This window comes from Delphinus delphis, chromosome 10 (assembly GCF_949987515.2).
Source record: "Delphinus delphis chromosome 10, mDelDel1.2, whole genome shotgun sequence".
NCBI lineage: Eukaryota > Metazoa > Chordata > Mammalia > Artiodactyla > Delphinidae > Delphinus > Delphinus delphis.
Window position 1 is genome coordinate 74,832,030 of NC_082692.2, and position 22,901 is coordinate 74,854,930.

The 22,901-nt window shown below is 38.8% G+C and overlaps 1 protein-coding gene and 1 non-coding gene across 28 annotated transcripts in view; both read right to left on the minus strand.

The window, feature by feature from the left end:
- Positions 1-22,901, minus strand: part of FHIT (fragile histidine triad diadenosine triphosphatase) — a 1,444,513-nt gene that overhangs the window by 449,723 nt on the left and 971,889 nt on the right. The window lies entirely within an intron of this gene.
- LOC132433049 (U6 spliceosomal RNA) lies at positions 20,519-20,621 on the minus strand. The gene has a single exon (XR_009521087.1). It is a non-coding gene; the product is annotated as a U6 spliceosomal RNA (small nuclear RNA).

Genomic DNA, 22,901 nt, shown 5'->3' on the forward strand with positions numbered 1-22,901 from the left:
TCTTTCCAGAGGAAGATCCCTGAATTTTCGTCAAAACTCTGACACTGTGCCTTTGTCACTTTATGCCTTTAAGGATAGCACTTCACTCTTCTGGACCATACTTGCTGACAGGAAAATTTAAGGAGTTGACCTACAAGTTATGAAGGCAGTTTTCTGTCTCTTATGACCTCTGTAGTCCATGGACACCATAATATGAAAGTAATTCGAGGCTGCATTTCCAGGTGGGATCAGCCCTTCAGTTTCTCTGACTCTGTTAAAGTACCAGACACCACCCCGACGACCACGACAGTTTGTAAAGAGAAGGAGGGCTGCTACGCAAATACACTCTCTTTGTCACGGCATGTAATCAGATGCTGGTTGGTACGAATTCACTTGTTCACAGTTGTACATGAGACATTACTTCTAAAGAGTAGCTATGGTTTCCTGATTACAAATATGTAATTAATTTAGAAAAAGGCTGCTATAAAATTACAATCCAAGCAAGCTCAGCAGGTGTCTTTGTAGTTAGAAGAACATATCTTTCCACAAATACTCATTATTTATTATATATTCTTAGATAAGAGACAGTCCCTACTGGCCCAGTGTAGAAGCGCTGAACCCCGTTTCTCATTAGAAGGCTGAGATGTGGCAACCATGGGCTCTTCAGAGAGAATTTTATGTATTCTCTGCCTTCACGTGTGTCCATGTGAAGCTGTAAACCTTGAAGCACCTTTCTTGATTTTTTTTAAGGTTACACGCAGAATGGCATCCCACAGTATCACTCAGAAAACTACTTCAACACCTCAGTTTTTCTATGACCTCAGTTCTATCTACTTTCATTTATAAATTTGAAGCATAGAATTTGAGTGATAGAAGAATCTGTTTCACATATTAAAGTTAAAATATAACTCAAATAGAACTACACACACACACACACACACACACACACAGGAGTCCTCGGTAGAACTGGTGAAATCTGAATAAATTCTGTGGATTACACGGACGTCAATTTCCTCATATTGGTATCATACTATAATTAAGCAAGACACCAACATTAAGGCGTGGGTGTGAAGTGTACATGAGATCTCCTGACACATTATTTGTAACTCCTGGGGATTTACAATTACTGTAAAAGATAAAGTTAAAAAAAGAAAAAATAATGACCCCCCAAATGGTAAAGAAACCCATATATTTAACAAGGAGATTAAAACATAGCCAGAATCCTCACTGAATACCTTTCCTTCAAAAAAAAATTCTGTCATGATAATAAAATTAATATCCTTCAATGGAGGCATAAAAGTCACCACTACTCACCCAGGAAACAAAGACCATCTCTTTTAAAAATATTTATAGGACCTGAAATGACCTTCCCACCCCCAGATGATACCAAGAGTTTTCACTACTGAAAGCTCTTTCTTAAAACTAATAGTTATAAAATTACATTACAGACGTGCAAACCAACTTATTAGAGCTATTCAGTGGCCTTGAAGGGATTTCCACAAATAATTATTGAAAGAGAAAAGAGTCAATAAAATTCCAGTGTTGTAAAACAGTAACAAAAAAATCTCTCCAGATATGAATGTGTAAATACACATATAGACACATACGTGTTATTATATAGACACATTAGCATGCTGAAAAATATGGAAGCATCATCATAGGTCAGGACTTTACAACTGTTTTCATATCTCAGCACAGATATACAAGAACAACTTTTTTATATGACACACTGGGGTAAAAGAACTGAAACTGTGCATGGCCAGAAGTGACCAGCCCAAGGATTCAGCCACCAATGAATTAACATTTGAGCGCAGAAGATGGAAAGTTCTAAAGGAGCTCGTTACCTAAGGGAGATCTGCACAGGGAAGAAGTAGGATGGATGGTGGTGTGGATGGTGAGGGTTTTGAGAATGGTGAGGGCACAGTGCTGAGTGAAAACGGGGTGGGAAGGGCTGAAGGTACAAAAATACACATACACACATTTATACATTTGTGTACATGTACTTACATGTGTGCATGTGTATACAAAATTGCATGACCGTGTACTTCCCTAGTGGCACAGTGGTTAAGAATCCGCCTGCCAATGCAGGGGACACGGGTTCGAGCCCTGGTCCGGGAAGATCCCACATGCCGCGGAGCAACTATGCCCGTGCGCCACAACTACTGAGCCTGCGCTCTAGAGCCTGTGAGCCACAACTACTGAAGCCCCACGCCTAGAGCCCGTGCTTCGCAACAAGAGAAGCCCCCGCTCGCCACAACCAGAGAAAGTCTGCATGTAGCGACAAAGACCCAACGCAGCCAAAAATAAATTTTAAAAATAAAATAAAAATAAAATTTAAAAATTGCATGATATTTATGTGTTTTTGGTGAAACTATGTTTTAAAAACTTGTCTTATATCTTAATAATAACACAGAAAATGAGTTCAACTAGATGATCCACTAAGAATTTCTCCCTTGGATTTTTTTTTCTTGTTGTTAAAATCAAAAGGGCACAGGGTTTCTCCTTTCTTGCTTCCAAGACCCAGTGCCTGTGATATAAAAAACCATGCTCTAAGATGTCTGAGGTAAGTTGTCCTGTGTGTATAAGTTTCAGAGGAAAGGTGGCTCTTCAGACTCCAGAGGTATTAGAGTTTGTACATGGCTGCCTGGCATATCTGGGTAGGGGTTGACTTTCTTAGCAAGCCAAGACTTATTGCCAAAAGCACCATCTTTTTCCCTTTTGTTTAGACTTAACATGCCAGCAGAACAGCACAAAACTGTAGGAATTAAACCTAATCCATTATAGCTATGTTCTCTAAGGCATAAAGGAGGCAAGGGCTGGACCAAAACAAACATCAATCATGCAATGCAGGGCCACTTGTATGATTAGCACAATTCTTTAAAAGAATGCAGACAGGTAGGCAGTTCTGCCATTAAATTATACTGTTTAAGGAAAATGCAGACTCGGTAGGCATTTCTAAGTGGCATTTCTTAGGCACAGTCTAAGTTTCAATAGGGTGCTTCATTAAATGTATGTGTGTGTGTGTGTGTGCGTGTGTGTGTGTGTGTGTGAGAGAGAGAGAGACAGAGAGACAGACAGACAGACAGATGATAAAAAGAAGCTGCCCTTTAAAAATCCCCACACCATATACTTTTGTTAATTTAATTTGGAGTCAGCTGTACCTTTAACAGTTCACTTCTGTTGCAATCACTGTTCCAGTTTAGTGTCACATATATTGTCATAGTTTCATTGCAACTCTTACCTCAATAAAAAGAAAAGATTAACCCCATTAGACCCACCTCAAAAGAATATCTTTGTGAGCCAACACACAGACTCACAGACACACACACACAGAGCCACATCAGAAGTTGGATGAAAGTGATCTTTAGGGATCTGGCAAAAGCATTAAAAAAAAAAAATCTCAAAACACACCTAGGAAAGCCAAATTTACTTCCTTAACCAGCAAAATGCTATCTCAAATGTGTTAAGTAAGTAGGGAGCGTGAGTGCGTGTATATACCAATAAGTACCTAGGGGGGGAAAAAAAGAACAGAAGGAAAGGGGAAAAATCAATACAACCCTTTAGAAAATGTCAAAAAGCTATGGAATATATCTGTATGTAAGTTCTACTCACTGCCCCTTAAAAAAGTCTTTTTGATTTTTCTGGAAAACGTTAGGCACATAAAACATGAAAACTCAAGATATTGGTTGGCAAGGCTATGGAATGGGTAATGTTTTCCTAGAATAAAGGCTGCATTCCCTTTGCAGATACATTTGAAATTTACTGTGCACAATTTGGAACGTGATATCTTACTGGAGTAAATTCACACCTAGGGAAGCCTAGGACCTAGCAAACTGGGTGATGCAACAGTGTAGATGTCCAAATGAGGTAACCAACCAGATCCGGTAAGTACTTGACAATAATGTTTTTACTAGAAGTGCTTGGCCTGTGCCATTTTACCAGCAGTTCCTCTAGTATTGGGATACATTTGAATCTGTCATTTTAAATGCATTTACGCTTAATCTGTGTACACGAACTGCTGACCAAGCCAAGCGTGACATGTCATACTGATGATGTGTTAAGCTGCGGAAATTCAAAGTGCCACAGGTGAAACCTTAACCTTAGGAAACATTTTAATCACATTTTTCCTGGAGAAGCTTATTAAGAGATACAGGTTTTCAGAACTTGACAAATTTTCTTTATCCTGTGCCAGGTCTGAGGTGAGCAAAGTGTACTCTAAAATCACCTACCCCAAACTGTAAACTCATCTTCGGAAATTAGATGTTGACATTTAAGCACCTTATAAAAGTCAAAGCTTACGAGGACGGCTGAGAAGCTAAAAATCCTAAATGCCTACATTATGGGAAGGGACATGAAGACAGAGACCAATATTGGTGAGTATATTTAAAATTAAGTTTATCTAGTTTTCTGGGTTATCACATGCCAAGAATATACTCATTCTTTGGCATACAATGTATGTATTTTCAATCTCTGTTACGAAATAGTTGTCTATCTTTTCAAAGCATTGGTTATTATTTTCCACAAAAGCTTCGTTTTTCAACAGTATGATTTCATGTTTGTGGACTATAAAGTATGGTTCTGAGAATATAAAAGAACATAATCGCTATGGAAGGCAATGGATTTCTGTGTGGGCAAAAGTTTTAGATCTTTCTTTTAGCTGAATGACACTCTGAGAGAGCCACTGAGCTCTAAGTTTCCATGACTGGCTGTAAAATGGAGATAGCATTCATTCATTCGTTTGATAAGTATTAAGAGAACATCTGCATTATTTCAGGTACAGAGCAGGGTGACAAAAAACACAGTGATTCTGCCTTTAAGGAAATTTGCAATCTACTGCTTTTCATCTACTTCAACTCAGAGACAAAGAATGTTTATACAATTTATTGAATTCTCAGAATAAAAGTACTCTCTAGAGAACATTCAAAATTCAAAAGAGGACTCAAAAACAAATGCTAAAACATTTATTCAACTTATTCAGGCCTTATGAACCTAGTGACTAATATATTTTAAAATATCTTATTTTAGCCACACTATAGTTTGTAAAAAAAAAAAAATTGATTTATTATAAAATCACAGTAAGTAGTACTATGCCAGGTGAGTACTCTTTTGTAAGCATTTACACACCTGTAATGTGTCTAGGCACTGTACTAATGGCAAGGGACATAAGGACACATTAGAACCCTGTGACCTTGAGAAGCTTATGGTCCAGAAAGGAAAACTAATGCATTGCTGGTTACTCAACATCCATCCCCATCTTTCCCTCACTCCGTCTCTCTTATATAACTACCTCAGATTTAGTCCAGGCAATCCACTACCCCACCACCAGCCCCCGACAGAGCCTGAGGCTTCCACTAAGCCAGTAGTAGGACGTGTTTCCTACTACTGATGATAAATCCAACAGAATATTTAGTATATAATAAATACTGCATCCTCAAATTATTGAAGGGAAGATGGAGTTTTTAATGGCACTGTTGGCATAATTACATAGTCACATGAAGAAAGATAAAACCAGGTCCATTCGTTAGACCATAAACCAGGAGAGATTCCAACTGGATCAAATATTTAACTATTAAAGGTGAAACTAAGCACTAGAATAAAACATTGGTAAATTTCTCAATAACCTACAAATGAAGAATCCTAGGATTCCTAACCATGAATTAGTTAAACTATAGGAACCCTAACTATGATTTAAAGTGCAGAGGCAATGAGGGAAAAGACAGAAACTTGTGATTATATTAAACACTGTATGGAAAAGGTTCAAAAGAAGACTGGAAAAAGATATGTGTAACTTACACCAGAGACAAAAGTTCCAAATATATACAAGGCTTCAAAAATTAGAAAAAGAGGTCAACAATCAGAGTGAAAATGAGTTAGAAATATGAAATGATCAGTCACAGGTAAATATATGCAAATGGATCTTAACCATATGAAAAAAATTCTACTTTGCTTTTAGGAAGAGAAATGCAAATTAAAAGTATACTGACATGACATTTCTTACCCATCAGATATGCAAATCTTTCAGTTTGACAACATAGTATGTTGGCCCAACTTGTGGAGACAGAAACTCTCATATAGTTCTGGCGTGAATGCAGTGTGGAACTTACAAACCCTATGGAGGGAAATTTGTCAATACTGAGCAAAATTCCATAGGCATTTATCCTCTGAGAGAAATTCCACTTCTGGGAATCTATCCAAAAGACATAATGGCAAAGAAAAACGAAAGATATATGCACAAAGCTATTCACTGCAGCATTATTTATAATAACAAAGACAGGAAACAATCAAAATATCTATAAATAGGGGATGGGTTGAATAAAGTATGATAAAACCACACAATGGAGTACTATGAAATTGTAAAAAAGAAGTATCTCTAGAAAGTGCAGTGGAGGGCTCTCCAGGGTATTTTGCTAGGGAAAAAACATCAGAAAAAATCATACAGTGTATCCTAAACTTACCAAAGAAACGATGTGGCCCACATGTGTGTGTATGTATGTATGTGTGTACATACATATGTGTATATGTACACATACACACACATATGTACAACCCTATCTATATCTATGTATTTGCTTATGTCTTAAAAGTAGAATAAGAAACTAATAAAAATCTGTGGGAGGAAGAGACAGGATATAGGGAAGAGAAAGAAATTAGACTTCTTTGACTATACCTTGTTTTAGAGATTCAATTTTTGGAATCATGTAGTAAATTTTCTACATAATTACAAAATAAAACTTAATATAAAAAAGCAATCTCTATAAATCAGAAGTGAAATAAGACAAATTAACCTGATTTCTTATCTAGTTGGTGTCGTAAGCATTCACAGAGGGGCTATTCCAAGTGACTATTTAATAACAAGGTAATTTGGAGAAAATGTCTTAAACTGTTCATAGTAATTACATTATCCATGCTAAAATTGGCATTGTTATTCTGAGACTTGTGCATGTACTGTGGATAAGTCAAAGTAATTATAATGTTATCATTAAGAACTGAGGGGGTTTCGTTTTGTTTTGTTTGTTTGTTTTTGGTGTAGTTGAAAAGGCGTTCTGAATAGAGAAACCTACGTTCCTAAAGGCTATTCTACAAGTTGTCTTAGCTTCCTCCACAGACTTTCGTCTCTCACGTTATTGTCATGACAGCCATCCTTGAGCTGTTGTTTACTTTTCACGTGATAAGGCCAACATGTGTGCACAAACATAAAAGTGTATTTTTTATGTATATTGACACATGCATACACTTATTTAGATCACACACTCTCATGCGTTCATTACATTTTTGACTTGAGGAAATAGCTCTCTGGCTCAATTCTCCCAGGTTGAGGGTCAAAGTCTGTCCTTGCCCAGCATCAGACCTCACCTTCTTCCCACCAATTTGTCCTAAGCTGCTGGCTCCTTTCGGTCAACAGGCAGAAAACTCTTCTCAAATGTATGCTGTCTTTCTAGCTTGAATTCATCAATGTGGATTTCAGAGCTACTAGTGGAAACCAGTTTAAGGTATGAGTTGAATTTAAAACAAGCACTGTCTCCAGCCACACTCTTATCTTCAAAAAAGGGGAACATGAAGCACTCCCAACATCAGGACACACAGCCCAGAAGCCATGTAATATCCATTGGTAGGATGGGCCAATGGGAAACTAATGTGAAAACAATGTTTGGACCTTGTTTTAGATATAAAAGGTTTAGCCTGTGTATATTATAGCAGACCTCTAATTATTAGAAGACAGACTCTCGAGACCTCAAGGATAATAGAGATTCAGATAGAAGATACCTCTTGAGACAAGACTGATATCTACTTCTAGGACAGTTTAGGACATTTTCTCCAAGAAACCTCTCTGTTTACCATAATAGATGTATAAGCAGAAATATTTCTGAAGCCAAAATGTCTTTTAAAAAGTAAAAGAAAAATCTAAAGAACTAGTAAGAAGAGGAGAAAAAAAAATCTATGTGCAAAGTAATTTTAATTATTTAGTTTGGAAAAATAAACATGGTCTGCAACATGTATGAAAGGAAATAATACTGAGCAGGGAGCTAAAAAGGATCATACGAGAAAAGCCAGACTGAAATGGAAGATGTGCAAAGTTAGAATAGACTTAAGGAAAAAGAAAGTGGTGGAGCAATCCTGAGTGCTAATGGTTTTCCAAGAGACAAGGAAACAGTGGCTGTCGGGCGATGCTTCCACCAACCTGAAAGCAAAACAAAAGAGAAGAATCTTCCTCTCTCTGAAAGTACGTTGCACTTTATGATGTACCAGCTTAACGTTCTTCAGAGGTTTCTTGTGTTTATTATTCAAGACTCCTTGGTTGCAGGTGGCAAGAATGAGAATCAAACTCTCTTCAGCTAGAAAAAGACTTCATTGCCTTATATAACTAGGCATTCTAAAGATAAACAGAACGTCAGGCAAATCTAGATCAAGGGAAATACCCTTTCTTATTGGCTCTCCCCCATCTCTCCTTTCTATCTCCAAATTCTGTTTGTCTCTGATTATCTTAGGTTTTTGACCTCACACTCCTCTTCTGCAAGTGGACTCTGAAACCCCAAATCCACAGATTTCTACAAGCCTTCTTTCTTCATTTATCAAATCTCATGGAAGGTTCTGATTGGCCCTGCTTAGAAAATGCAACAGCTCCCCAGATCAATCATTAAGGGTATATGCCTGTGATAGCAAAATTGTCCAGGCCCAAGTCAAGTGCCCACCCCATGCAAACAGGACACCGTGCTTGCCAATTCCATCGGAAGCCCATAGGACGGGGAAGGCGCCGTTTTCCAATAGATCCCAACAAAAGATGTCTCTCACTACCCTTTCAATAAGATTATTAGCCCTCTGGGGACAGGGTTATCTCAAACTTTTTTGGCCTTTTCTACATTTTCCTACAACACTTCTCTAATACATGCCTCGCGAGGAAGCAGACATATTCCAGAATTTGCACTGTAGGCATCCTCAAGGAATAATTCCTACTGACTGCAAACCTACCCCTTCAAGATTCCGTTAATTGACTGCGATCACCTAACTAGCACATGAAAACTACTCCAAGCACCAGGAGCATCAGGGAGACAAGGACATCAATTTGAAAACACCATCATGAGAAGCAGGTCCATCCACATTCCCTATCGTTAAGTTATGGATTGAAAGCACTTAAAATACAATCAAAGATTTTTAGAGATGAAAAATTGGATTGTTCACATAACCCAAGGATCTTGTAACTGTGGTGCGTGGAACACAGGGGTTGTGCAGCATCATCTCCTGGAGTGAGAAGTTCTGAGGGTGCTCATGGGTAGGGAAATGAGGAAGAGACTAAGCAGAGAAGTTTCCAGGCCCTATCCTCACTACAGACAGAAGGTCAAAGATTATATCTCTATCTTATTTGAGAGGTTCATATTAACTTTTGTTTGAAAAAGGATTCTACTGCCAAATCTCAGAGAGAGAGAGAGAGAGAGAGAGAGAGAAACTATACAACCAACCAAAAAACTGCAGTTTTAGTCTAATCACTTCATTTTACCAAAAAGGAAACAGCTCCTAAATTACAGACCTGGACTCAATTTGGGAACATTCAAATCTCACTCCAGCACTCTTTATTTCACGAGGCTGCCTTTCCTAACTTGATTTTGCAAAGATTTTTTTTTAAAGTATAGTATTCTATTCTTGAGTCCTTAAACTACACATAAATATGTGAATTATATAAAACTCTTATCAGAATTTTAGAACTCTGCCTGAACCCTCAAAACTCCTAAAGACAACATCAGTGTCAAGTATGGACATAAGAAGCAAGAAGTATCTACCTACCCATCCAATGAAGTATTGATGAATCTATCTACTAAATGCTTACAAAAGGCCATTTAATTAAAGTGAATAGTTCTAGCAATCACCTTGGTTTACAACATTTAGAATCAGGAGTAAATAATATTTAAAAATCATTCCACCATACTTCTCTTCCATTTGCATACACATCATATGCACAATGCTTGGACTTGGTAATGCAAAATTCCAATAATCTTTAAGAGAACATTTAAAGACTTTACGATTGAAAAGAAAAATTTTTGGAGTACTTTTGAATCCATTTTCTAAAACTAAATGACTTTTTTAAGGCTTAATTACCATGATAAATAAATACATACATTGGTACGTGAATCATAATAAAAGGAACACATGTGTGGTCCACAGTAAGTGAAGAGACATCAGAGCCAAGAGTGTATTTCAGAATGCCAGCTGAAAGCTTTGACCAGGAAGGGAAGAAATATTGGCCCATTGCCCAAGAAATCACCTGCTATATTGGCTTTTAATTCATTTAAAAAACAAGAGAATTTATATATAAACTGTGGACAATTTTAAGAAGGTTTGGGGGTAACCTGAGCACACAGTCCTAAAGAACCTCTCCAGGACAGCTACATGCAATTCTTTGTAAGAGTCAAATCTGTTGGTTCATTAATCTTATTATTCAGAGACTAATATCAAATCCTAATACACCTAAGAGTTAAAACTAAAATGCAAGTTCAATGAAAAGCTAAAACCCTGAAGACCTATTGCATTTTTCCACATGTCTAAAGTTTTTTTACTATTGTTAGGTCAGGTCCTATTTTCTCACTGGGTGTAAGATACAGCATTGCAATGTCCCAAATGTAGTACAGTCATAAGCAAAAACTTTCACAAACCGTTTATAAAACTACTCAATGTACTGCCTGTCTATCTAGAACTAGGCTGAAATACACTGATCAGAGCACGTTTGCAACCTATTAATCCTACAGCTTGTACTTCAACAAGGCTGGCTGGATAGATAATCCAGGCACATGCAGGGTTCCATAGCACAAAACAGTTTTGAATGTCTTAGGCTATTACCTAAGCCAACAGCAAAATTGATTTTTCCAGACATGTTCCAGTGTCTGCTCACCCTTTTCTGCTACCAACTGTCATCTCACTCCCCTGATAAAACTCTTGACGTATTCTGCAGTATCCTCTACTCCTTTCCCATTCCAAACAGCTGTCTTCCCTTCCTGGCAGGAGCTCCCCAACATCTGGACGCTCAGGATGGCTACTGTTGTGATGGACAGATTCCACTTTATCCAAATACCCAGCTCTGAGAATATAAAATCCGCCTAAAGAGGGAGGAGTGCAAAAGCTTCGCCTGCTAAACAAAGACGAGTTCAAGTAATTGCTGTATCGAAGCCGTAGAATTTAGAACAATTTCTTTTAAACCACAGTTTCGTGACACCCGTAATATGGTACCGAATATAAAATGCCATAATTCTGAGAGGATAAATGATGACATGCTTCCTAAGTTGCTACCCAGGTGGTTATAACAAATCCAAACTCCTAACTCAAACACAGAATTTCTGCTTCATGGTCTAATTTGAGGTTTTGTTTTGTTTTCTTCCCCAACTAGAGTTAAGAACAAAAACATGTGTGTGAGATGAAAATGGATGAGTTGAAGAAAAATAAATCACCTTCCTTCAGTTCACTGCCCCTATCCAATCAATCACCAGTTCCACCCTATACAACTTCCTAAATATGTATCGTCTCTTGCATATTCTGCTACAATAGTTTTTGTAACTGTTTTCCTATAGCCATTCTTCCCAACACTAAAACCTATTCTCCCTAAACAGCTAGAGTGATATTTTTTAAAAGTGCAAATTGGGTCATGTCATCCTCACTATTCCCTTCCTAAATCCCATGGATGGCTCCTCTTCCTCGTAGGGTTAAACCTACATTAGTCCACAGGGACCCCAAAGACCCTTGCATGACCCTCGCCCCAGCTTCTCTCTCCAGCCTCATCTTGAGCCTCTAGTCCTCTCATTCAACGTATTCAACAGTGGCCTGTCTTCCATCATCCAAATACATCAAAATCCTCCCATGTTTAAGGTCTTCCTAAGCTCTGTTCTCTTTGCCTGGCTCCCTCCAGCTCCTGTTCAGATCTTGATTTATGTGTCACTTCCTAAGAAAATTACTCTTCAGTCCATTGAAAAATATGTTAGGTATCCTTTTATACCTTTCATGGGATCATGTCATCTTTCTTTGTGGCAGATTTTACAACTGTAGTTAATTAACATATTAAATCAAACATTAAAGAGATTTGCAAAACTATAAAACAATGCCATTCTCATATTTTTTTTCAAAAAGAGGTTTTTTAAAGTTATATTAATGTATAATGGATTTATTATTGTTATTTTAAATGAATTAATAGCTTAAACATTTCTTGGTTTTAATTTCTATTACAGTAAGTTTCAATAGATACAACCATATAAACAAAAGCCCTTTGGGTCTTTGATAATTTTTAAAAGTTTAAAGGGTCCTGAGACCAAAATGTTTAAGAACGACTGCACAGGAAATTATTTTATGGTTTAAGAAAGAACGAGATAGTGTATTATAAGTAATATTAAATCTTTTAGAAATAGTTATTTTAAATTTTATTTAAATACACTTTACATGAGAAAGAATGTTTTCATGTAATATTGCTAACTTGGAAAAAAATGTTATAGTCTTATATACTGTTAAGTAAATTATAACAGGATTGGTTAGGCTGGGTCATTAGTAATGTGTTCATTACAACAGAGTTCAGAGGAAAATTCAACTTCCCATGACAAGCAGAGTTTACAGCTTTAAGTGAACAATTTTCTCCTTTAAAAGCATTTTAACAAATGTCACCTTTAATAACAAACACATAACCTCAAACTTTTGAGGCAAAGATGCTGGAAAATCACAATTAAGACAAACCTTTTGATTTATTTTGATCTATTTAAAAACAGAAAATTTCTTAACAGAAGAAACAATTTTTCAATGACAAGATACAAAGTATGTGTTCAATAGTAATGGCAATAATCATTACCACAAAAACAACACTCACATATAGCACTGTTCTAAGAGCTTCACAATTTTTACTTACTAAATCTTCCCTACAACCTTAGATACTATTAATATCAGCCCTAGTACATGGACCTTGCCCCAGGTCCCACAGTTAAGTGAGAACAAGATTTGTAGTGAAGTGGGTGGACCTAGAGTCTGTCATACAGAGCGAAGTAAGTCAGAAAGAGAAAGACAAATACCATATGCTAACACATATATATGGAATCTAAGGAAAAAAAAATGTCATGAAGAACCTAGGGGCAAGACGGGAATAAAGACCCAGACCTACTAGAGAATGGACTTGAGGATATGGGGAGGGGAAGGGTAAGCTGGAACGAAGTGAGACAGTGGCATGGACATATATACACTACCAAAAATAGATAGCTAGTGGGAAGCAGCCGCATAGCACAGGGAGATCAGCTCCGTGCTTTGTGACCACCTGGATGGGTGGGATAGGGAGGGTGGGAGGGAGGGAGACGCAAGAGGGAGGAGAGGGAACATATGTATATGTATAACTGATTCACTTTGGTATAAAGCAGAAACTCACACACCATTGTAAAGCAATTATACTCCAATAAAGATGTAAAGAAAAAAAAAAGAATTGGGATTTGAATCTTAACGTTATGCTAATGATAATGTGTATACGTAAACTAATCTCCTTTCTTGCCCTTTCTCGCTTATAAACAAAGGTAAGAGCTAACACCATCAAGGCTTTATTGCTTTATTTTCTCCAAATACTCATTCCAACAGCTTCTTCAAAGACTCTCCTGAAGCACCATGGTAGCTAGCAATCTCTGATTTTACTATAATTTTAACCAACGCCGAATGAAATGACTTGTTTCCTTACCTATGGTCTATCTACCCACTTATCTGTGCCCCCCCCGCCCCCACCCCCGCACAAGCTATTTAATTTTCCCATTACATCTGGTTTTCTCTTTTGAGGTTTTCACGGCTGCTGAAGATTTTTCTGGGAATGATGGGTTTTCGCCCATTCATGATCCTTTTGGCAGACTTTTAATCATCAAATACTAATGTTTCTCAGCCTTCTGACCATAAGAAAGCTAATACGTTGAAATCTTTTCTTCCTTAATGGTCCCATTTTTTGTTCAATATCTATTTCATCTGTTTGTGTAGCAGATATCGTAAATAACCAGAGTTTGGACTCCCCAGTAATTGAAAGAAAATTCTATCGAAGGTTAATGTATTTATGTTAAACAGAAGGCAGTTTGTAGCCCTGAAATGAACTGTTATTTCTCCTGACATCTTCCTGATTAAAACAGTAAACTCTGTATAGAGTAAAGAACCTTGAAAGTAGTCAGAATTTTAGGGGAAATACTTCTTAAAATATATAACCAGATAGAGGGCTCCCAGATCACGTGACAGAATATTTTCATTTTCTCTGCTGAAATGTCAGTGTAAGTGATACCCCCATGTCCCTCAGTGAATCTCCAAAAACCAACTATGCTTTCTCCTTGGAGGTTATGTTTTCCCCAATCAGTCCATTTCTTTTCTTTTTTTTTTTTCACTTTTATTTTATATTGGAGTATATAGCTGATTAACAGTGGCGTGTTAGTTACAGGTATACAGCAATGTGATTCATTTATACCCATAGAAATATCCATTCTTTTTCAAATTCTTTTCCCATTTAGGTTAATACAGAATATTGAGCTGAGCTTGTCCTCACCCAGAGGCTAATGAAACAGAGATTTCAGGGTCCCTTGCTTTAAGGTCCCCTCCAAGACCCTGTATCTAATTGCATAGTTTTAATTTTGTATGCTTTATGCTAAGGAGGGCTCTAAAAATTGCATAATCTCCTGATCCTATCAAACCTCAATGTGCCTTATCTAAGTTCTAAATATTTCAGTGAACTTACTGTTACTGAATTTATCTACTCATACTTTAGTACCTGCACCTAGGGAAAATCCTTTGGTGTGACTCATGGACATCAGGTCCCTTGGCTATAAAAGCTTATTTCAACAAGAAAGTGGCAAAGAATTACAAGTCAGGATAGGTGGTATAAACATGAATTTTACACCTAAATGTCTAGCAAGAGGTGATTAGATTAAAAATAAGGTAAATCTGTATCAGAGACAACGTGGATGCTTCTCGCCCTAATTGGACCCGCATAGTTTTAAAACATAAGTTAAAAATTGGGGGATTTCACATAAAATGGAAATGTCAAGCTTCTTTCAAAAAACTAGAAGGTCTGACAAAACTGGGCAAAAATATGCTTTGGCCTGAACATGTTTCCTACCCACTGCTCTTCACTAATTTACACTGCCTGGCTCTCGCCTTGTAAGCATTTGTATATGCCACCCTCAAATTATATGAATAATGTCCAAGAAATATCACTAAAAAAATTAACTAACAATATAGCATTCATAGTATACTTCCACTTTCATTTAAAATGACATATAAAATACATTTTAAGACAAATTCAAACAAGACATAATTGTTTCTTATGGGATACAATTCTTTTTTCACTTTCAGGGGGAAAAGAAAAAATACAAGTTTTTAATCCATTAGATACTTTTTTATAATAAAAAAACATTTCCCACCACATTTAAGTACAACTTCAGTAGCAAATGCTATGTTGATGGTTTGGCCAAAAGGAGGACAAGGCAACAGTACTTGCTCAAATCCAGGGACTGGGGCCCCAAAAATTTATTTTCCAGGCCAGAGCACAGACGGAGGAAGCACGGATGAAGCATTTAGAGCTGGCAGTTCTTCACAGCAGTGTGAGAAAAGGAAAACCACAATAGATGCCATCCTTTCTGGATCCCAAATAACACCCAATTAACCAACACCACTAGAGCAACTCGTGTGGACCGTTTTAATATATATTCACAGCGTGTGTCATGAGGGCTCCTGGCTGCTATTAAAAGGGTGGGCTAGCAACATGAATTAACAGTAAGACATGTGGTATATTATGGCTCCATACTGCCTAAAGAATTTAGCCAATGTCCTTATTATTCTTCATGTACCCTCACAGCTCCTGAGAATCATGTAACTGTGAATTCAACTGGTCCCAAATGCTAAATGGAAAGCAAAATGTCTTGTAAAAGTATCTTTGAGTAACTGCTCCATCTAGCTTCCTTTCTCATCCACTAACTTAGTACATGTTATGATCAACAGATTGTTCTGTTTTCTGAACCTTTTTTGCTTTGTTTTGGGCACACAGAACTCTTCAGGGTCGACAGTCCAAGATTCTGGGTGGGAGAAAAACAAGTGCACCGGGAGAACAGCAGTTCAGTATACAAGGAAAACCAGAACACTGCCCCCCATTACCACCAGCCTGGGTCGCCTAACAGGCATACATGTTCCCACCTGGTTCCCCTACAGTCCACTCTCCTTCCAACAGCCACAGTCATCTATGAGAGTATCAGGTAAGATCATATCACTCCTCAGCTTAAAATTCTCCACGGGCTTCGATGCATACTTAGAATAAAATGCAACCTTCTGCGCACTGCCTACAAGGCTCCTTCATGATCTGGCCACGTACTTAGTTCTGCAACTTCTTTTCGTACCATTCTTATTACTAAAACATGGCCAATCCCTGTCATTCCAAACTCTTGATATTTGATGCTCACTCAGCCTGGAATACGCTTCCCATAGATTTTTTTTTTTTTTTTTAATGGCTGGTCCCTTCTCTTCCTTCAGGTATTAACTCAAAGTCACCTCTTCAAAGATTCTCCTATCTAGAGTAGGGCATCCATTCCCATTCCCAATCACACTGCCCTAGTTAAGGTTTTGCATTGCACTTGGTATGTGAAATTACTCTCTTTTCTATGAGTTTTCTTATTGATTATCTCTCCACAAACACATGCACAGACAGTCACACACACACAGAAATTTACACTCCATCAGGACAGAGGCCTTGTCTATCTTGCCTATTACTATCTTCCCAGCAACCAGAGCAGAATCCAGTAGGCAATAAGTGCTCAAAAAACAAAATCTGGCATGAAAAAAATGAACCTGCCAGTTTAGCAGTTATACTCAGAGGATAATCAAGGGAGCAAAACTGAGATTACATGTGACTCAGCTGGCTGAAGTTTCATCTAACATGAGAAACAATATCTTCTTTCTGTGAAAACAGCCCTGGTCCCTCTTACTAGGGTGGGCAAAACACAAGCCCTAGAGAAGAAAATTTATTCCTCCACAGTCCTTTGCATGTTCCCCAAATTTCAATCATTCACCTTCCCTCCTGTACAGTTTGTGCCATTTCTCAGTACCACGTGTACCAATTATTTACTCAATTTTTTTTCCACACAATATTTTTTACTCAAGCCTCAATACTAATCAACAAAATTTGTAAAATAATGGGTTTTCTGGGGACTATATATATATATTTCCAAATCATATTGCAATTAACCTTTGGCTATTAAAACACATACACATTCATGTTCATACATTTTTTTTTTCATCTAAAAGGATCTCTTCCCACACTCGAGGAAACAGTTCATTACAAATGAAGGGAGACACTCTTCCCGGGGCTCCAGCTCCCCTTAGGCGGGCATTACACAGCAGAGTTCCATGGGAAGAGGTGATGTTTACTAAGCACTAGCTCTATGGCAGGCCCTGTGCAAGCTCTTTATTAAAATACCCGATTTGAGGACGTACTCATATTATTTGTTTTGTAGGGGAGGACTAGGTATGAAGAGCTTAAATGTTTGCTCAAGGTCACTGCTATGGATGGAATGTCTGCATCCCCCCAAATCCATATGTTGAAGCCTTAATCCCCAGTAGGATGGTATTTGGAAGTGGGGCCAAAGTGAGGAGGTAATCAGCGTTAGATTAGGTCATGGAGCTGGTGTCCTCATGATGGGATTCATGTTCTCATCACAAGAAGAGAAGACAGGAGCACTCACTCTCTGCCATGTGAGGACACAGCAAGAAGGTAGCTGTCTGCAAACCAGGAAGAGAGGCCTCACCAGAAGGCGACCATGCTGGTACCCTGATCTTAGGATGCCCAGCGTCCAGAATTGTGAGAAATAAATCTCTGTCACTTAAGCCACCCAGTCCATAGTATTTTATTACAGCAGCCCAAGCTAAGAGAGTCACACAGCTAGGAAACAGCAGAAGTAGGACTCAAATTCAAGTGTGTCACGCACCAGAGTCTGTTCTCTTAACCCTGTGTTATATGGCATCTATGCAGTGCATAACCAATCTGTGCTTTGTTTCATAATAAAAACACTTCTTTCCTGAGGTACTAACAGGAGAGTTTTTATTTACTAATATAAAAGCTGCACACACACAGCTGACTTCCCTTCACGACTCCTAAGCAACAAGCTTGTTGAGAGTCTACAAGCTCAGCCCTCTTTTCACTATTCAATGAATTTAAGTGTTGCTAATCTAATCATTGTCTTTCATACTATTAGACTTTTATTTTCATAATTACAGGCTGCCAGAGGCTTCTTCCAAAGCCCCCTGCTAAGTCTCCACCCCAGATACAGGTTTAAATTGCTTTCTTAGCACCCCTGGGAATTCTCTGAGAAATGACTGAAACTTTGGATCTCACTACCTAGGAGAGACCTCTGGTTTCTCTCCTCTTCAGCAGCCCTCAGTGGAATTCAGAGCGCCCCCCAGCTGACCAGGCCTGCCCCTGAGTCTCCTCCCTCTCAAAGTCCAGTGAGGTCACAGTTCTGTACCTGTGTTTTGTCACCTTTTTTCCTGATGCTTGCATGGCTGTCAAAACAACATGTTAAGCTTGGTAGCTTTTTTTTTTTTTTTTTTTTTGTGGTACACGGGCCTCTCACTGTTGTGGCCTCTCCTGTTGCAGAGCACAGGCTCCGGATGCGCAGGCTCAGCGGCCATGGCTCACGGGCCCAGCCTATCCGCAGCATGTGGGATCCTCCCGAAGTGGGGCACGAACCCATGTCCCCTGCATCGGCAGGTGGACTCTCAACCACTGTGCCACCAGGGAAGCCCTAAGCTTGGTAGCTTTTAAATCAACTTGTAGAAGTATGTCTTTGTGTCCTGTGTAAAGTTTTAACTATACAAAATAAAAAATTAACAATAACAGCTCATCTTTACAGAGTTCCTATTAAGCACCATGCTAAGAAATGTAACATATTTATTCCTCCAAAAAAAAAAAATCCATGTGAAGTAGCTATTTTTTTTTTCTCATTTTATCCCCATCTTATAGAAAAGTGAGGTCTATACAGGTTGTTTAACTTGCCCAAAATCAAGTTGAAAGGAGAATCCAAGCTTCCTATTCTGAAGTTCCACTACATATACTACGTACTGTCAGTATATACACACTGGTCAAGGTAAAACTGTCCTGAGCTGATCCTTACACAAAACTATGACAACCAACAAGGAGTAGACCCATTTTTCTGTAAATGCAGAGGTTAATTAACCTAGGCATTGAAGAAAATTTGTTTTTTAATAACGAGTGTGCTTCCTTTTCCTTCAAGACCTATAATCTGCTCTTGTAGGTGTCTTCACTGATTTCTCAAGGATCTTCTGAAGGTTCCCTTCATGAAGTCTCTCCTTGTATTTATGTTCCTACTAGATTATAATCAGGGTAACCATGAAGTTCCAGTTTATCCATGTTCTTGCAAACTTCCTCTTTTGGAAGGCAAATTGTATGGCTTCCCTAACCATATTCTCCATGAGGGCAGGCTGGGCCTTCTCTCTATATCTGTCACCAGGGTTTTCAGATTTCAAATCAACACAGGAGTACTGCTTGTTAAATTGTCCTCTTCCACAACTAGGTATAATTTCTCCATTACTGGATCTTTCACTGCACTTTGCTTCTGTCCCCCTTCCAAGAATGATCACATACTGAGTTTTTAATAGTTCACAGACCACACTCCGTTCCGCTATGGTAGCCCTAGGTCCCTACTCATCTTTTATCCCCTGGGCAGCTGGTAAGATGCTTTATCCAGGGATGTGGTTAACTACATACTGACAAACTAAACTGGATATTCTTACAATGTCCCACCTTAGTTCACACTTTCACGCAAACACTTCCTGAGGACTTACACCAGATCCTAGGAAAACAAGAGACAGGTACGTGCCTCCTCTGAAGTGATCTACAATCTAAAGGAGCAACTGCCAATGGAACGGAAAATGAGAGAGCTGATAAATGATGTAAAGAATATTGGCAGAAATCAGACGGAATGTCTGTCTTTGCCTAAGGAGTGGGAGAAAGTTCAAAAAGAAGGCTAAAGGACCAGGAGGTATGGTCCAGATAGAAATGTCCTGAGGACTGGGGGTGCGGGGAGGGAGTTGGAGAGGCCCTCCCAGGCAGAGAGGAAAGAAAGGGCAGACACAAGAAACCATGCAGTCTGGTGCTCGTATGTCACACGGCACTCAGTTGGAGCTTAATATCCCAAGGGAGATAAGTAGAAGTAGTAGACAGGCTTACCTCCCAAAAGGCTGCTCTGTTAAATACTATAGAAATAATTAATAAGCATTTAAAGCAAAATGTGTCCTTTTTTTTTTGAACATCAGAATTCAGTAGTAGCTTTTAATTTAATTTTTTTAATTGGAGTATAGTTGCTTTACACTGCTGTATCAGTTTCTGCTGTATAGCAAAGTGAATCAGCCATATGTATAAATATATCCCCTCTTTTTTTGGATTTCCGTCCCAATTCGGTCACCAAAGAGCACCGAGTAGAGCTCCCTGTGTTATACAGTAGCTTCTCATTAGTTATCTGCTTTATACATAGTAGTATATATATGTCAATCCCAATCTCCCAATTCAAAAAATATGGAATGACTCACGAATTTGTCATCCTTGTGCAGGGGCCATGCTACTCTTCTCCGTATCATTTCAATTTTAGTATATGTGCTGCTGAAGTGAGCATAACATTTGTCCTCTTTTAAGACAGTGATTTAGGGATCGACAAAACTGAGCTGTAACTTGAAACAATGGTAGGATGGGGGAGGGGACAGATGACCTACAAACAGCATATTCTGGGCTAAGACCAACTAAAACCTTCTTCTTCTTTGTATTTCCATTAACAGGACTGGTAGAGGACAAAGCCTTGCTTAGGAATTCAGTCATGTTAAAGGAAAAATGGTCATTTCAACATTTCTGTGACTCTACCTTGCCGAAGGGACCCAGGGTGGCTGGATCCTCTGTTTGTAAAACATAATATTGGGCTTCCCTGGTGGCGCAATGGTTAACAATCCGCCTGCAAGTGCAGGGGACACAGGTTCGAGCCCTGGTCTGGGAAGATCCCACATGCCTCGGAACAACTAAGCCCGTGTGCCACAACAACTGAGTCTGTGCTCTAGGGTCCGCGAGCCACAACTACTGAAGCCCACGCACCTAGAGCCCATGCTCCGCAACAAGAGAAGCCACTGCAATAAGAAGCCTGTGCACTGCAACGAAGAGTAGCCCCGGCTCACCGCAACTAGGGAAAGCCCGTGCACAGCAGCGAAGACCCAATGTAGCCATAAATAATGAATGAATGAATGAATTTGTAAAAAAAGAAAAAAAGAAAAAACATAATATTGGATCATGGGATGAGGCCCGCCAACAGAGAGGAGATGTCATGACTGTAGGAAGACACAGGTTGGAGCAGATGTTAACAACTGGCCTCAGGGGAATTCGACCTGGCACACCATCTGGGAGAAATGCCCTGTGTCGAAGAATGACCAATGGATTTTTACAAGAGAGCTGTCCTCTGTTCAATTAAAAATTATTGCCTGTATTATACTGCTATGTTCTGTGATCCCCCTCCTTTAGCCTAAAGCTTTAGTGTGTCTGCTATGATCCGTGGCTGCAGGTAAGAAGTACTTTGAGAAAATGAGAAACGGACAGTCTCCAGGCTGGAAGGAAGCAAGTAGGGAAAGCAACAGTTAGTTGTTACCAGAGCCTAGATATAGAGGAGGGAGGAACAGTCAGGAAGGGAACTCAGAGGAGTATGTGAGTGTCTCTAGAATGAGAAGTAATAATCACGCTGCAGTCCTTTTTCCTTGACAAGGGCTGGTTTCCCAGCAAGCTTCCCTCTGTGGACACTCAGGTCTCACCTCCTGTCTAAAACTGTTCTGGCCCTCTATGTGGAAGTGAGCCTCTCTCTTCTCTGGCAAAAACGTCTACCTATCTAAAGTGGTAATTGAATCAGATTTAATTCAAAGAAAAATCCTTTAAGTCCTTTCCACACATCCACAAAAGAAAGCACTTAACCTCAATAAACTAACAGTTAGGGACTCACCTAATGGTCCAGTGGTTAAGACCTCAACCTCCCAACGCAGGGGGGCCGGGTTCGACCTCTGGTCGGGGAACTAGATCCTGCATGCCTGCCGCAACTATCAATAAAAGTTCCCTCGTGCCTCAACTAAAGATCCTGCGTGTGGTGACTAAGACCCAGCACAGCCAAATAAATAAATAAATAAATATTAAGGATAAATAAATAAATAAACTAGCAGTTAGGAGGATGAGAAAACGTACCAGAGCTCAGAGATACGTAGCAAATCAAAATTCTTCCCATTCGTGTGAAGGAAGTAAGCCAAAATAAGTTTTCTTCTCGGACTAAACCACATAACACAACACATATTAAAAAGATGGGCTGGAGCAATGAGCTGCAACCATCCGTGATTCAGTGGAATCCCCAAACACTCCCCACCAGTTTCACAGCACTTCACCGGCACCAGAAAATGACATTTACTGAGATTCTTAATAAAAATGAACATATTTGGCTGTTTCATATGTTATTGGATTTTTTGGCATATGTTTCAGAACTCAAATACCTTAACTCTGCTTGTGAGTGAGACAGGGTTCCCCAGGGGATCACTCTCCTACTCCTGGAAATAATATTTTCATTACTCAAGTCGGGGTAGGTAAGGAATTGAAAGTTTCCTGACTCTTGCCAGGGAGATAGCTTAATTCAAGTGTGTTACGTTTTCATTATTTGTATCTTCTCTTGAAATGTGAGGGCTGTCTGCAAGTCTTGTGGCATATGTTTTTTACCTGCCTCTGTTCAGTGATTTCCTGGAAGAAGGAAGAATATGGCTTAACTAAACAACTCTTGGGATCCTGCTTTAATATATACAGCATTTATCCCCAATTAGGTTAACTATGCATCACTGTTCAAAAATATTCTTACAAGACCCTTGAATAAAACAAGTATTACATAGCA